The 16,583-nt window shown below is 39.3% G+C and overlaps 1 protein-coding gene and 1 long non-coding RNA gene across 35 annotated transcripts in view; one reads left to right on the top strand and one right to left on the bottom strand.

Annotated features, from left to right (window-relative positions):
* The window catches only part of LOC105496360 (zinc fingers and homeoboxes 3), a 138,080-nt gene that overhangs the window by 35,164 nt on the left and 86,333 nt on the right, over positions 1 to 16,583 (bottom strand). Inside the window, exon 1 of one of the 34 annotated variants that reach the window (XM_071079324.1) lies at positions 8,144 to 8,237. The exons of 32 other annotated variants lie outside the window; for them this stretch is intronic. The gene's annotated coding sequence lies outside the window, so the exon portion shown is untranslated. Of the gene's footprint in view, positions 1 to 2,274; positions 2,294 to 8,143; positions 8,238 to 16,583 lie in introns of those variants that run through there. One more of the 34 variants, XM_071079326.1, reaches the window with a different exon arrangement.
* On the top strand, positions 65 to 12,572 carry LOC139358456 (uncharacterized). The gene is made up of 4 exons (XR_011613343.1): positions 65 to 184; positions 1,496 to 1,599; positions 8,179 to 8,270; positions 12,443 to 12,572. It is a non-coding gene; the product is annotated as an uncharacterized lncRNA (long non-coding RNA).

The raw sequence follows: 16,583 nt of genomic DNA, 5'->3' as shown, positions 1-16,583 counted from the left end.
TGAGAAACCTCTAGATTGTTGCAACAAAGGCTACAGACCTCTTGAAGTAATACTTTCCCCCAGCATTTATTAAGAAAAATTTCAAACAAATGGCAAAGTTGAAAGAGATTGACAATGAACACCCATATCCCCATCACCTGGATGCTTACTAAGGTGGCTGTTTTTAGCAACATTACCCATTTAGGTAAGCTTGGGTTTATTTGTTATGTATTTTTAAAGGGGTTAAAAGTGCTGCTTAAATAGCAGAGTTCTAATTATCTAGAAAATCATTCATCCAAAAGACACTCATGGAGCATGTCTGATAAATGAGGCACTACCATGTGGAAACATGCTATTGTCTAAGTCAAGCCCTAGTGAAGTGAGCTGATAGAAATGTAAGGTGTGGTCAAAACAGATTCAGAAGGAAAGGCCAGGTGACATTTGCATTTTGTCATTCTTTGTACAACCCTTTACGTGCCCCGTCTTGAAACCTTCTGCCTTGTAAATGGATCTTTTAAATGGGGCTGAGTGCAGTGGCTCACACCTGTAATCCCAGCACTTGGGAGGCCAAGACGAGTGGATCACTTGAGGTCCGGAGTTCGAGACCAGCCTGACCAACATGGTGAAACCCCGTCTCTACTAAAAACACAAAAAATTAGCCAGGTAGTGGTGATACATGCCTATAATCCCAGCTACTGGGAGGCTGGGGCAGGAGAATCATTTGAACCCAGGAGGCAGAGGTTGCAGTGAGCCAAAATTGCGCCACTGCACTCCAGCCTGGGCGACAGAGTAAGGCTCCGTCTCAAAAAATAAACAAATACATAAATGGGAAAATAAAAACAAGAGTGCATAACTTTAAAAATCTGTCTTTGGGAATTGGTACTTGCTCAATTCACTAAATTAGCAAAGCTACAGTCAATAGCCAGTATATTTCAGCACTGCAGTATATATATGTGAGTTTTTTAGATAAAAATATTCAAGGATTTAGCTTTAAATTATGGACTGAATTAGGAACTTAAAAAAATTCTGAGGAATGAACTGGAAGAACAATAAGAATTCAATGAAGGAATTCAAATATTTAGAAAGCAACTCTCGACAGACTCTTTCCAAGCGTTATGATAGTCAGCCTGCAGTCCTCTTGAACATATCACCCAGGATTTATCATTAAAAACGGAAATAATGGTAGAAGCTGACAGAATTACAGAAACATAACTGTAGTGGGAGATTTTAAGATAGTACTCTAAAGATTAAGTAGAAAAAGAAAAAGGGTGTAAAGAATGTGACTAATTATGAGGTTGATCTGACAGATATGAATATAGTCTTAAGTATTCTATAGTAATTGACTTCACATTCTACACCATGAAATGCATTCAAAAGTTAGTCATGGTGTATAACAGACCATACATAAACCTCAACCCATTCCAAAATAAAAATCCATAGGTAGCATTCCACTATCTATTGCTAGCAACAAAGACTTACTTTGAAATTGATCCTTTTTACTTTGTTTCAAATTAAGCTCTAAGTGGAAATTTCTCTCTCAGAAAGAAAGAAAAGTGAAAATCCTTCCTATTCACCTCCAGAGATAAACCATTGTTAACAGTGGAGTATATATGATTTCAGGTATGTTTCCCAGGCATAGCTTACTAAAAATTAATTCAATTTAAAAATTAATTTTTAAAATTAATTCTTTTAAAAAACCAAAAATGGAATTGTTTTTACGTCCTATTTTGCCTCTGAGTTTTCATCTCACAATTATTTAATTTCAATATCTTTCCATGTCACCATCTCTAGTTTACCTCAGTCTTTTAAACAACTTCAGCATTCTAGGTTATGGATGAATCATGATTTATTTAACCATTCTCCTGTTAAGAGACATTTACATTTCTCCAGGTTTTTAACTATTACAATGACTCGGTGACCACCCCTGCACATATTTTTATACATTTGAGAATTTCTGAAATACTGAATTTCTTGCAAGTAGCATTGCAGTGGCATTTAAAATATCATTAGCAAAATACAAAATTGTGTTTCCAGTAAACTGTACTGATTTTCGCTGTTACCACCACAGAATTGAGGATGCACTCACTATCACTGCATATTCTTGCTATTTTTAGTCTTGGTTAATTTGATATATAAAACACTAATTACTATTATTTGGAACCTACATTTCTTTATGGACAAGGCTGAATATCTTTTCATATGCCATTGATGATTTTGTATAAAATTATCTTTTGTCCATTTTCCTATGGGATTTTAAGTGTTCTCTATAGATTAAAAAAATGGGCTATTCTTTACCTGTCATAGATGAAGCTGGGGTTGCATCTCCATTTTTTGGAGCCCATCTACCACAGGAGGCAGTAAATGACATTAAAGAATTACTGTTAATATTGCTATGTATGATAATGGTATTTCAGTTATGTTACAAACAAAAGTCTTAATCAGTTGGTGATGCACACTCAAATATTTATGGGTAAAATAATTTGTTATACAGGATTTACTGGGAGGAAAACCCAACCCCCCAGAAAAAAAATGAGGGATGGGTAGACATAAATGAAATAAATTTGACCATGAACTTACAATTGTTCAAGTTGGGTTGGGATATATATGGCTCATATATATGTTCTTATGTACATTTGACATTTTCATAATTAAAAAAACATTAAAAGCTCGAGATATTTTAAAAAGAAATCTTGTATCATAAATGAAGCTTAAATTTATATTTTTGAAAAACATCGTTTCAAATGTTTCTCTTCCCTTCCTTTGGAAAACACTGACCTTAGAAACAAAAATCAGATGCAGCCACCCACCCTACTGCTGCCCAGGCCAATCCTAAGTAAATGAGTTGGCTTTCTGGGAAGTTTCCATGACCGAACAGAAAACAGATTTCACTTCAGTTCCATCATCAAAGTCCACGAAAGCCTGCAAAGCACTTCTATATCCCTCTCAATCTGTCCCCATACTCTCCTGAGTTGGTTATTACTGGCCTTTCCACCACTGCAGCATTGAGGAGCTATTGAGCAAGAAAGGAGAGGTGATATGACCAGTCACAGACAGCATATTTTTGGCAGAGCCAGATATTCTGATTCTAAACTCAGTGTTCTCTTTTAGACTATATTCACTCTGAATACCAACTAAACAATAAATCCACTACCTGTAACTATTTTGACATTTTTTTCTTACAGAGGGTTCAAAGATTTTACAACCTGAATTATTCTAGTGTTTTGTTTTGTTCCTTAAAAAGGCTTGACAGTGTAGTCCTAGCTACTTGGGAGGCTGAGATGGGACGATCTCATGAGCCTAGGAATCTGAGGCTAAAGTGAAAGCTATGGTTCTGTCATTGCATTCCAGCAATGTGGGCAACGGAGCAAGACCCTGTCTCCTAAAAACGACAAGACAGGCTGGACCAGTGGCTCATACCTGTAATCCCAGTACTTTGGGCGGCCAGGGAGAGAGGATTACTTGAGCCCAGGAGTTTGAGAACAGCCTGGGCAACATAAGGAGACTCCGTCTCTACAAAAAAATTTAAAAATTAGCTGGCATGGTGGCATGCAAGCTTGTAGTCACAGCTAATTGGGAGCTGAGGCAGGATGAATGCTAAAGCCTGGGAGGTCGCAGCTGCAGTGAGCTGGGATTATGCTACTGCACTTCAGCCTGGGCAACAGAGCAAGACCCTATCTCTAAATAAATAAATAAATAAATAAATAAATAAATAAATAAATAGTAAAAGGCTTGACAGTTATGATCCTTAATATTTATAACACTTTTATACTGTCAGAAGACAGTCTGTATTACTTATTCTTATGTATTAATAGAGAACTCTTTTAAAGTGAGTCTTGGTGATTAGACCATGGTAAGTCAGTAGGACTCTATAACAAAAAGAACATGTGGAAAACTGTCCCTCCTCAGGAACGTGTGTGAACAGGACCTTGGCAGTCGAGTAAGTGGATCTGCTGGTTGGAATTGTCAGATTTCTGCCGAAAACAAAAAAGTTACAAAGAACTCAAGTCTAATTCCAACCCCAAATCCTCAATCATCAAAGCAATGTCAAGCCCAGAGCTGACCTCAATTTGCCCTCTGGTTACTTAAGGGTCACAATAATGTGTGCATTTAGTAATCACCGTCATCAGCCAAGGGCTCAAGGCTAGAGCTCTCCACTTGTTTCTCCCCCTCAAACTGTCACCCAGGCTGGAGCGCAGTGGCGCAATCTCAGCTCACTGCAAGCTCCGCCTCCCAGGTTCATGCCATTCTCCTGCCTCAGCCTCCCCAGTAGCTGGGACTACAGGCATCCACCACCATGCCCGGCTAATTTTTTGTATTTTAAGTAGAGACATGGTTTCACTGTGTTAGCCAGGATGGTCTGGATCTCCTGACCTCGTGATCCACCCGCCTCGGCCTCCGAAAGTGCTGGGATTACAGGCGTGAGCCACCGCGCCCGGCCTTCCCCCTCAAACAATTCTTATTTTTGTCTAGTCACCAACAGAAATAGCCTGCTCTAGTTAGATATTACCTCTCAAGTAAACACTAATTTGTTCTTTCTCAATCTCAGAAGGTGATTGTGATGTAAATACAAAGGCCTCAGAATTGAAGAGACTTCAGACATCATATATTCTAACCACTCACCTTTGCATGAATTTTACCTTAAGTACCAATACCAGGTGGTTAGGATGGCCTACACCTGAACATCTCCAAATATAGGGAGCTTGGCACCTACTGACACTAGAAAGATGTTTGAAATGGTTCCTTGCAGTAAGCACCAAAAACAACAAAACCTTCCGGCAAGTTTTATTTGCTAAATTTGTTTTTTCTCTCAAATAGAGTTGAGGACTTACTATGTGCTAGGCACTGGGTATACAAGGATTTTTGAAAAGATGCTAGCTAGCCCTATAACTCAAGAAGCTAACAGTCTGTTGCGGTTATTAAGCTATCCACCAGGGCTCTGGGCCTTGCTTTCCACTGGATGCATTGGATTTCCCTGCCTACCTGAAGTTAGGTGAAACCAATGAAACGTGAACAAATGTGTCACTTCCAGGGCAAAAGTTTTAGGAGAAAGTATATGCTTTGCCTCACTATTTATTCTTTGGCCTGCAACTGGTTATGTTCCAGATGGCGGCTATTCTATTAGCCTGAGTCCTAAAAGAACAATAGCTGACCCACCATGTACATGCAGTATGAACAAGAAATAACCTTTGTCACTTTAAGCAACTGAGGTTTTTGGAGTAGCTTGTTACGGCACCCCAACCTGACTGATACACAGTCTGAAGACAGACAAACAAAATCATCAGCAAAATGATCTACAAAGTCATCAACAAAATGATCAACACCAATCAGACAATAAGCTGAGTGTTGTAGTGGAAACATGCACAAAGTTCTGTGGGGCACAGGAAAAGACTTTCTACCCAACTCTGTCTTCCGGGAACTTGGGGTAAGGCCTCATAGAGGAGGCTGTTTTTGGATTAGAGCTTGAAGGATGAATAAATACTACCAAGTAGATAAGTTGAGAAAAGGGTGTTCTAGACAAAGGGAACACTTTATACAAAAACCGTAGAGGGAGAGGAAAACATGGCATGCTTGGAGAGCTAGAAGGGATTCAGTTTTGCTATTGTACAAATCTAAATGTGGTAGATTTCCTATGAAGCTACTAGAGCCGAAGCTTCGGGGACCCTCGCTTCTCTTGCACAGGCGCCTTCCAAAGCCTGTATCTAACTTTATATCTTTATAATTTTATTCTTAGATTTTTTTTTCTTAGGAGGGTCCCCCTTACTAATGTTCAAGTTCCAAAAAAGCTGGATCTGCTTGTGATGGATGAGGTCACAGGAATAGGAGGTGATTCTAGGTATACAAACAAGATATTTGACTTTCTACATGATACTTTTTTTTTTTTTTTTGAGGCAGGGTCTCACTCTATCACCCAGGCTGGAGTGCAGTGGTACCATCATGGCTGTCTGCAGCCTCGACCTCCCAGACTCAAGTGATCCTCCCACTTCAGCCTCCCAAGTAGCCAATACTATGCCCAGCTATTTTTTTTGTAGAGATGAGATTTCGCCATGTTGCCCAGGCTGATCTTGAACTCCTGGACTCAGGCGACCCGCCCGCCTTAGCCTCCCAAAGTGCTGGGATTACAGGCGTAAGCCACTGTGCCCAGCAGACACATTTTTCAACTGGAAAAATGTGACTTTTTTGGAAAAAAAAGAATCATGTTCCCTAAAAGTCTTCTCTTCCCCTAAACCAATAATCCTCAGTTCCTGCACTTTGTGTGACTGGGACAGAGACTCCGCACCACTCTCCACTGTTCCTCTCTGAATGTGCTCTTATTTGTCTATAGCCTTCTCAAGAGTAGCATCTAAATCTAAATCTAATTCTCCAGATACAGTCTGAGCACATTTATCACCTTCCTTAAACTTACTTATGTCATATTTAATCTTTCACAAAAGTTTTTACCCAAACGATGCCACATTATTTCTAATGTGAGATTCCCCAGAAAAATATGGATCAATGCTCTTGGATTTAATCCACATTACCAGGACTGGTACCAAAATACAACACCTGCTTGTTTCAATTTAGGTTTGGCAGAATTTGAGGAACAAGTTTGTAGAGAAAAGATAGTTAATTCATTTAACAAATGTTTACTAAGTGCTTTTCCTATGCCAGACATGCCAGTATATGGGGAAGACATAAAAGACAGATAGAAACCTCTGCCTTCCTGGAATTTACATTCTAGTTTGGGGGAGAGAGATAATAAATAAAATAAGAAAATGAAATTATGTGTCAGAGTAAAAAGTAGAAGAAGAAAAGTACAGCAGGGAAAGGTGGAAGAAGTGTGGAGCATGGGAGGGGTGAGACTGCAATTTAGATATACAGTGGTCAGAAGAGACCTCACTGAGAAAGTGACACTGGAGCCAATGCTCAGAGGTGTGGAAGTGAGCCATCTGGGCATGTGGGGAAGCACACTCCAGGCACAGGCATCAGCTGGTGCAAAGACCTTGAGGTGAGAATGTGTCTGACATGTTCAAAGAACAGCAAGGAAGCCAGCAGAGCTGGGCGGCAGTAGTAGAGAGACAGTAGTAGAAGAGAAGGTCAAAGAGGCTGGGGTGGGGGGCAGGGAGGGGATTCGTGCAGGGCCTCACTACATGCCATGATCTGAGTCTCTCTGAGAAGGGGAGTGCCAAGAGAGGGCTTTGAGCAGAAGGTTGGTGTGATCCAACACGTGTCCTTCAGCATGGCTCTGCTGGCTGTGTTGAGAATAGACTGTAGGAAAACAGCGGAGAAGCAGGGAACCCTGTCAGACATCAATCCAGGCATGAGATCACAGCAGTGTGGACCAGGACGGTAGAGATGGAGGCAAGGAGAAGTGGCTGGATTCTGGATACATTTTGAAAGCAAAGCCGAAAAGATTTCCTAAAGGAATGGATAAGAAGATGTGAGCACTGTACCCACAGGAATCAACGATGACTCCCAGATTTTTGATCTAAGTAAGGATAACTAGATCCTTGATTTTTGATAACTAGAAGGATAGTGTTGCCATCAACCAACCAGCATAGGTTTGAACCTGGGAAGCTACGTGAAAAAAGCAAAGCAAAACTGTGCTGCTAAAACTAGAAGGTCCTTTTCCAGAGGAAAAACTGGATTGAACTGGTTTGGTCACAAGTGTTGCAGGGAATTAATGGGTCAGACTGCTAATGAGCAAGGAGGCTGTGTAGTGCCAATGTTCCCAATGAAAAGACTCTGGTCTTTGCCAAAATCTGCTCAAATCTACAGAGAAACTACAGAAAGTGGGGGTTGGGAGGAGGCTGGGACCAAATCTAGGGTATTATAAGAGCCAAGTAGTTAGAAATTGCACTCTCGGAGGTGTGAGACAGTGCCTTTCAGAGTTAAACATGTTACTTTAAATGTACTTGCATCCTAAATTTTGTTCCAAGTACAAAGTAAATTACTTTATTAAATTTAAAACTAAACAGTAAAAAAGAAATTGTTCTGGATGTGGTTTTACTTCTGAGATTACATTTGTTTTGTTTTAATTGAAATTTTCCAGTGTGGGCCAGATAGTTTACAGGCTAAATAGCTTGCAGGCTGGTGAGCTCACTTGAATCTCTCAAGAACATTTGTTAAAAAAAAAAAAAAAGAAAGAAAGAAAGAAAGAAAGAAAGAAAAATTCTCTCTGGCTCACCACTGTGGATAAAATGTTCCTTTTCCCTCTTCCAGGCTTAGTCTGTATTGACGATTTTCTTCAATGGCCTCACTACAAAGTCCAGCGAGATCTTACACACAAGAAAAAACGCTCAATTTCACTCACAGTAAGAGAAATACAAATTAAAATTACTCTGATTATTTTTCTTTCACTTACTTTGGAAAGGCTTGAAATGTTGGATAAAAATATCCTGAGTTGGCAAGGGTTTGCAGAAATAGGCACTCTCACACACTGCTTGCTGGAGAGAAAACTGGTAAGACTTCTGTTAAGAAGTATTTAACAAGAAAAAATTATAAATGCTCATTCCCTGACTCACCAGGTTCTGCCTCTAGGAAGGCAGCCTGCTGATATATTTTGCACATATGTGAAGTCATACATGTATAAGGTAATCTACTATCAGCATGGTAATGGCAAAGGACTGGAAATAACCTAATCACCCATCAACAGGAGATAGTCAAATCGATTATGGCACATCTATACAATGGAGTAATACACACTTGTGAAAAAGAACGAGGGAGGTGCTTTTTATGCTGCTACGATTAACCTTCAAGGTATCTTGATATATGTTAAGTTTTTAAAAAAGCAAAGCACAGAATAAAAATTGTACACTAGAAATACCTCTAGAAAAATGTGAGAAACTAATAATAGTGTTTGCCCCTGGGGAGGGAAAGAGGGAGATGTGTTTGAGGGACGCTTTTCCCTGTGGCTCCTTCTAAATTCTGAACAATGCTAATGTGCTATGTATTCAAAACAGAAAGTTAAAAGTTGAATAAATACATAAGTGGAAAAAAATGTTAGCACATTTCTCAAAATACGTGGGTTGTTACAAATAACAAGTGAGAAAGTGAGAAGCTAATGATGTCAGAGTAGAGGTCCTTACAGAGTATGTAACTGGGTCAAATACCAAGTAGTGCTCCTTTACATTTCAAACTTCTAATAGCTACAGATGAGCTTTTGGTTTAACTTCTGTAGGGGTACACATGAGCACTTCACTTAAAACTATATATTATATATTCTATTTGCCTTTGGCCATAAAGCCATAGTTCTAAAATAACTTAGAGATATCCAATACATAAAACAAAAAATAAAAAAATAAAACAAAACAAAAAAAATACCCAATATGGAGGAATGGGACAATATATGCCGTCCAACTTCTTTCCTAATTAAAAAATCCTACAGCAATCTGTTATCCAGTCTCCAGTTGATTATCAAGTCTGGGAGCTCATTATCATTTATGACAATTTATTACAAAGTCCCTTTCTTAGTTGGACCTGGTTCCCAGCTTTTAGATTTGTCTTTTGGACATAAATCAACTCTTTTTACTAAATGACGAGTCAACTCTCTTTTCTATGTATCAGCTTTTCACACAGTTGAAGATCATTTCCCCTTTTAGTATTTACTTCTGCAGCTAAGTGTCCTGAATTATTGCACATTCTCTCTAATGAACTTCTCCTTGAATACATTCTAATTTGTCTGCATTTCTCCAAAATGTGGCAATTAGAACTGAACAAAGCATTCAAGATGTAGCCCAACCAGAAGAGAATTAAATGGAAGCTGTGTTTTCATCATCCTATTACCATTACTAATACAACCAAAAACTGATCTAGATACAAGTTCTATTTTTCCCCCACAAAAAGGAGGACTTTGAGGTGAAGTGGCTCGCTGGGACAAGGGAACACTGCTCGAATTAAGCAGGACTAGGATTCTTTCATCACAAGGCCATTCGGATACACATTTTCAGACACTCATTTATAACTGCAACACAGGACTTCTGAGCCATCTTCCCCTTTGCCTCTTTGAAATCTACCTTCTTGTCTTAAGAAAGGAATGTTAGACTTTCTCTGAACATCCTATCTAAATGTCTTTGTTGGCTCCCCCAAATCCAAGCTGAATTATTCTCTATCACAGCATCCTAACTGTTTCTTTCATAACATTTATCAAAATTTGTCTAGATCTTCATCTGATTCTTTTCCTGCTTACTGTCTTTCATTGGCTAGGCTGTAAGCTCTGTAAGTAAGGTCAGGGCCTATATCCACTGTTTCCCTAGCATATAGCACAATGTCTGGCACATAATAATCATTTTCAGTGACTGAATGGGTGAATAAACAGTAGCTGATAATGGAGTTAAGACCCTAACATCAGACAGAGCTGGGTTTGTGTCCTAGAGCCCTACCACTGTGGACTGTGTATTCCTGGGCAAATGACTTAAGTCCTCACAATCTATTCCCTCATTGGTAAAATGAGGAGCTATTAATGCCTACCTCATAGAGCTGACATAATATTCAGTGAATTGATAAGAAGTACACAAAAGGATTTAGCATGCTGTCTGAGATACAGGAAACACTCAATAAATCATAGTTGCTGCAGCTACTGTTGCTGTTCTAATTACCACCACATCCCACTCAGAGGCTGGCCACTGAAGGATGACAATTAACTATAACAACTAGAGGTACATCAGCTGTTTTATCCAGCCTACCTTTCTTTTTTAAACATTGTGGTAAAAATAAATAAATAAATAAATAACATAAAATTTATTGTCTTAGCCATTTTTTTCTTCTTTTGAGATGGAGTCTCACTCTTGTCACCCAGGCTAGAGTGCAGTGGCACAAATCGACTCACTGCAACCTCTGCCTCCCAGGTTCAAGCGATTCTCCTGCCTCAGCCTCCTGAGTAGCTGGGATTATAGGCGCCCATCACCATGGCGGGCTAATTTTTGTACTTTTAGTAGAGACGGCGTTTTGCCATGTTGGCCAGGCTGGTCTCGAACTCCTGACTTCAGGTGATCAGCCTGCCTCGGCCTCCCAAAGTGCTGGGATTACAGGTGTGAGCCACCGCGCCCAGCCTGTCTTAACCATTTTTAAGTGTACAGTTAGGTAGTGTTACGCACATTCACACTGTTAACCAACAGATCCCCAGAACTTTTTCATCTTGCAAAACTCAAACACTATACCCGTCAAATAACTATTCCCCTTTCACTCTTCCCCCAGCCCCTGGCAACTACCATGCTACTTTCTAAGAGTTTGACTAATTTAGATACCTCATAAAAGTGAAATTATATTTCAAGATGTAGCCCAACCAGAAGAGAATGAAAAGTAAGCTGTTTTCATCATCCTACTACCACTACTAATACTACCAGAAACCTAGCTAGCTAAAACAAGTACTTATCTTGGGCCGCACGCTGTGGCTCACACCTGTAATCCCAGCACTTTGGGAGGCCGAGGCGGGTGGATCATGAGGTCAGGAGATCAAGACCATTCTGGCTAACACAGTGAAACCCCGTCTCTACTAAAAATACAAAAACTTAGCCGGGCGTGGTGGCGGGTGCCTGTAGTCCCAGCTACTCAGGAGGCTGAGGCAGAAGAATGGCGTGAACTCAGAGGGCGGAGCTTGCAGTGAGCTGAGATTGCACCACTGCGCTCCAGACTGGGCGACAGAGTGAGACTCTGTCAAAAAAAAAAAAAAAAAAGAATTTCTTTCCATTTTAAGGCTAAACAATATTCCATGATACGTATATATCATATTTTATTTATCCATTCATCCACTGATGGACATTTAGATTGCTTCCCCCTCTTGGTTACTGTGAATAATGCTGCAGTGAATATGGATGTGCAAATATCTCTTTGGGATCTTATTTTTTATTCTTTGGGGTATACAGTTTTTTCTTGTTTAAGCTCTCCACAATCCTATGATGCTGGCAGCACAGCAGAAATCACAGGAGTCATCAGTTTGTCTTCACCTTTTTTGATTCTGTCATTCTGAGTCAAATTGTCATTCTGTCATCAAATTATTTTCTCTAGCTCACTTCCTACTCCTTTCTGATAACCTCCTGGTTCCTCTATTTTCAAATGAATTCAACAGATCAAATTTAAAATTTATTTTACTTGTACAAAAGGGAAGGAAGCTATTTACACCATTCCTATCCCTTTCTGTTAGAAGAACTGTAGGTCCCTCATCCATAGAAGGGTATTGCCCCAGGCCTGAGCAGAGTGAAACTGCAGGTACCCAGAGCCTAGCCCCCTGGAACAATAGAGGGCCAAGGCTCTACCTTAGTCAGCCAGGACAGTTTCTAAAATGTTTACTTTATGAGCAGTGTTTTGAAAGCTATTAGTATTTCATCGGGAAGTATCAGTTTCCCGTGAGATTAAGTCCTATTCACTGGGTTGATCAGCCTTATCATTAGAGCCAGGACATTTCTCTGCAAATCCCCTTCCAATCTTATGCTGCCCAACTAATGGGACCAACTGCATTTGCTTAATAAAGTTCTGTATTTTCCAACAGCTCTTCATTTTTACATTATTGTCCTGGGGTGGGGGGCAGCAGAACAGAGATGTTGACAGCCAAATGGAAGATGCATTGGGAGGCTTCTGAGGATACTGGCTCTGTCTTTGAGAAACCTTAGAGCATCAAGGTGAAGCAAAAGGAATGGAGAGGAATAGTTCTCAGTACCGGAGACTTCTCTAATCTAGAAAGCAATAAAGTCAATCATAAATCATGAAAATGAGAGTGGTTGTCATGGTGCAAAATATAAAATTCCAGCAACTATTTATCAGGAATGAAGTAGATATATCTCCCTGTTCCCATTCTCAGCCTTCTTCCTGCAATATGTGAGTGCATGTGCATGAACCCACACTCACCAGTGATACCAGTGATCAGCAGAGTACTGGGGGAAGAGTTAACTTCTGCTGCAAGATAGTTAGCATATTTATTTCCTTTCCGTGAGACTTCAGGAGCCTAAATCAGAAGTTTCTAAGAGCTTCTTTTGATGTCATATATTCTGAGAATGGATACATCTAAGAATAGATGTATCTGCCATTATGAATTTGGTAAAAGCAAAAGGACTGCTTTAATATTACATATTGGTTTGTTATTGTTGCTTCTATGATACACTTGGACAAGAAAATTTCTAGTCCAAGTGTATCATAGTGGTATTACTTGAAACACCACTTAAATCTCATAAAAAATAGAAAAGATCCCCTAACTGGCCTCTCCCATCTTCCTCCTCCCCCATGGAGCCAGCCTGCCACTGTCCCACTTATTCAACTTCCTTGCTCATCAATCTTTGGTGCATTGCAGGCCCCATTCCTTCCTTCCGTTCTGCCCAAACCACTTGCACCAAGGTCATCAGTCAAGTGGCTCTTTCCTACTCCTTCGAGTCTCAAACCACTCAGAACCCAAAGGACGTTAAGACCCACACCTCTACAATCTCTCCAAAGGGAGCAAAACTCACGCCCAGGACTTTGCAGTCTCCTCTGCTCAAGAGATTTCCAAATCACCCTTGCCAGCCATGACCTATCTGCCAAGTTCCAAACCCATTACTTCCAACTGCCATTGATCCCTGCAGGTTTTAAAAAACTACACGCATAAATATCTGGCTCCATTAACCTTGGCACTCACACTTCAAAAAAATGAAACAAACAAATAAAAAATACAGCCTTAGGTCTACTTCCTAAATCTTCATCTCACCTCTCACCACTTGTCTTAGTCCGTTTGGGCTGCTATAACAAAAATACCATAGACTGGATGGCTTACAAACAACAGAAATGTATTTCTCACAGTTCTTGAGACCAGGAAGTCCAAGATGAAGGTGCTGGCATATTCAGTGTCTGGTGAGGGCCTATCTCCTCATAGACAGACAACTTCCCACTGTCCTCACATGGCAGAAGGGACCAGGGAGTGTCTGGGGTCTCTTTTATCAGGCCACCAGTCCCATTCATGAGAGTTCCACCCCATGACCCAATTACCCTCCAAAGGCCTCACCTCCTAAGACAATCACATTAGGGATTAAAATTTCAACACATGAATTTTAGGGGATATATTCAGTCCACTGTACCACACATCCAGATTTCCAAGCATACTTATTTTTTTCCTAGTTTCCTTTATTCATATCTCTCTTCTTTTTCTCTTTTCCCATATGAAAAGTTAATGGTCTCAGAAGCACTTACATCTTTCTTGGTGGAGGGATTTTTAGAAATTGTGGTAAAATATACATAAAATTTACCATCTTAATCATTTTTAGGCAGAGAGTTCAGTAGCATTAAGTATTAACACAGTCACATTGTTGTGCAACCATCATCACCATCTGCCTCCAGAATTCTTCACCTTACAAAACTGAAACCCTACACCCATTAAACAGTAACTCCCATTTCCTGCCCACCCCTGACTTCTGACAACTACTATTCTGCTTTCTGTCTCTGTAGATTTGGCTACTCTAGATATTTTATATAAGTGGACACATATAGTATTTGCCTTTTTATAACTGATCAATTTAACTTAGCATAATATCCTCAAGGTTCATCCATATTATAGTGTATGTCAGGATTTACTTCCTTTTAAAGGCTGAATAATACCCCCCTGTATGCATACACCACATTTTATTCATCCATCTATCAATGAACACTTGGGTTTCTCCTACCTTTTGCCTATTGTAAATAATGTTGCTATGAACATGGACATACAATCTCTTTGAGTCCCTACTATCAACTCTTCTGGGTATCTACCCAGAAGTGGAATTGCTGAATCACATGGTGATTCTATTTTTAATTTCTTGAGGAACTGCCATACTGTTTTCCATAACAGCTGTACCATTTTACATTCCCACCAACAGTGCCCTGAGTTCCCAAGAGTTCTCCACATCCATGCCAATACTTGTTATTTTGTTTTTTCTTTTTCCTTTTCTTCAGAGCTGCCATCCTAATGGGTGTGAGGCTGTATCTCACTGTGGTTTTCATTTGTATTGCCTAATTATACTAACATTGAGCATTTTTAGTGTGCTTATTGTTCATTTGTGTATCTTCTTTGAATAAATGTCTATTCAAGTCCCCTGACCATTTTAATCAGGCTGTCTGGGGTTTTTGGTTGCTCTTGTTGGGTTGTAGAAATTATCTGTATGTTCTAGATATTACCCCTTTATTAGATATATGGTTTGCAAGTGTCGTGAAGCTTTTCTCCTGTTTTCTTCTAAGCATTTTCTAGTTTTAGATCTTTTGTTTAGGTCTTTGATTCATTTTGAGTTAACTTTTATATGTGGTGTAAGGTAAGGATCCAATTCCATTATTTTCCATGTAGATATCCAGTTTTCTCAGCACCATTTGTTGAAAAGACTGTCCTATTCCCATTGAAAGGTCTTGGCATCCTTGTAAAAACTCATTTGACCTTATGTGTGAGGGTTTGTTTCTGGTCTCTCCATTCTACTCCATTGGTCTATATGCCTTCATTAATAATTTTTAATATTGAATACATGTTGAAATATTTTGGATACACTAGGTTAAATATATTCTTAAATTCGTTTTGCCTTTTTTTTTTTTTTTTTTTTTTTTTTTTTTTTTACTGTTTCAATGTGGCTCATCAGACACTTATCATCACATGTTGACTCTCATTATATTTCTTTTGGACAGCACTGCCTAGATGCTTCAGACTGGAGCCACTGGGCAGTGTGGAGAGCAACAGCTAACATCATAGGATTAGATGATCATCTGAAAGCTCCTCTCCTCTTGTGTTTATCATTATAGTACTTAAAGAGCAGGATATCACTGTGACTGAGAATTGAGGCTTCTGAGTTAGGCAAGTCTAGGTTTCAAGACCTGCCCTGTCCAACAGAGCAGCCACTAGCCATTCGTACTCATGTGTGTACTGAGTATCTGAAATGTGGCTACTGTGAATTGAGATGTACTATAAATGTAAAATACAGACCAGTTTTCAAAGACTCAGTACCAAAAAAAGTAAAATATCTAGTTAATAACTTTTATATCAATTACATGTTAAAATATTAGTATTTCTGATAAATTGGGTTAAATAAAACATATTGTTAAAATTAATTTGACTTGTGTTTCTTAGTAGGCTATTTTTAAATCAGGTTCACAGCAAAACTGACCACAAGGCATAGCTATTTCCCATATACCCACTGCCCCACACATGCATAGCCTACTCCATTATTGACATCCCCCACCAAAATGGTACATTTGTTACAACTGATCAGTCTACACTGACACATCATTATCACCCAAAGTCCACAGTTTACATTAGGGTTCACTCTTGGTGTACATTCTATGGGTTTGGACAAATTTATAATGATATGTATCTACAATTAGTTATACTATCATACAAAATAGTTCTACTGCTCTAAAAATCTTCTATGCTATGCCTGTTCATCCCTCCCTCCTCCCTAACCCCTGGCAACCACTGATCCTTTTAGTGTCTCTATAGTTTTGCCTTTTCCAGAATGTCATATAGTTGGAATCATACAGGTATGTAGCCTTTTTGGATTGGCTTCTTTCACTTAGTAATATGCATTTAATCTCCCTCCATTGCTTTTTTATTGCTTTGATAGCTTATTGTTTGACTTGTTAATTTTGTTTTTTTTTTAAATGTGGCTCCTAGAACATTTTAAATGACACATGCAGCTCACCTTATGTTTCTGTTG

Source organism: Macaca nemestrina, chromosome 15 (assembly GCF_043159975.1).
Source record: "Macaca nemestrina isolate mMacNem1 chromosome 15, mMacNem.hap1, whole genome shotgun sequence".
Classification (NCBI taxonomy): Eukaryota; Metazoa; Chordata; class Mammalia; order Primates; family Cercopithecidae; genus Macaca; species Macaca nemestrina.
Note: the sequence above shows the minus strand (reverse complement) of the source record. Positions and strands in the feature narration are given on the sequence as shown.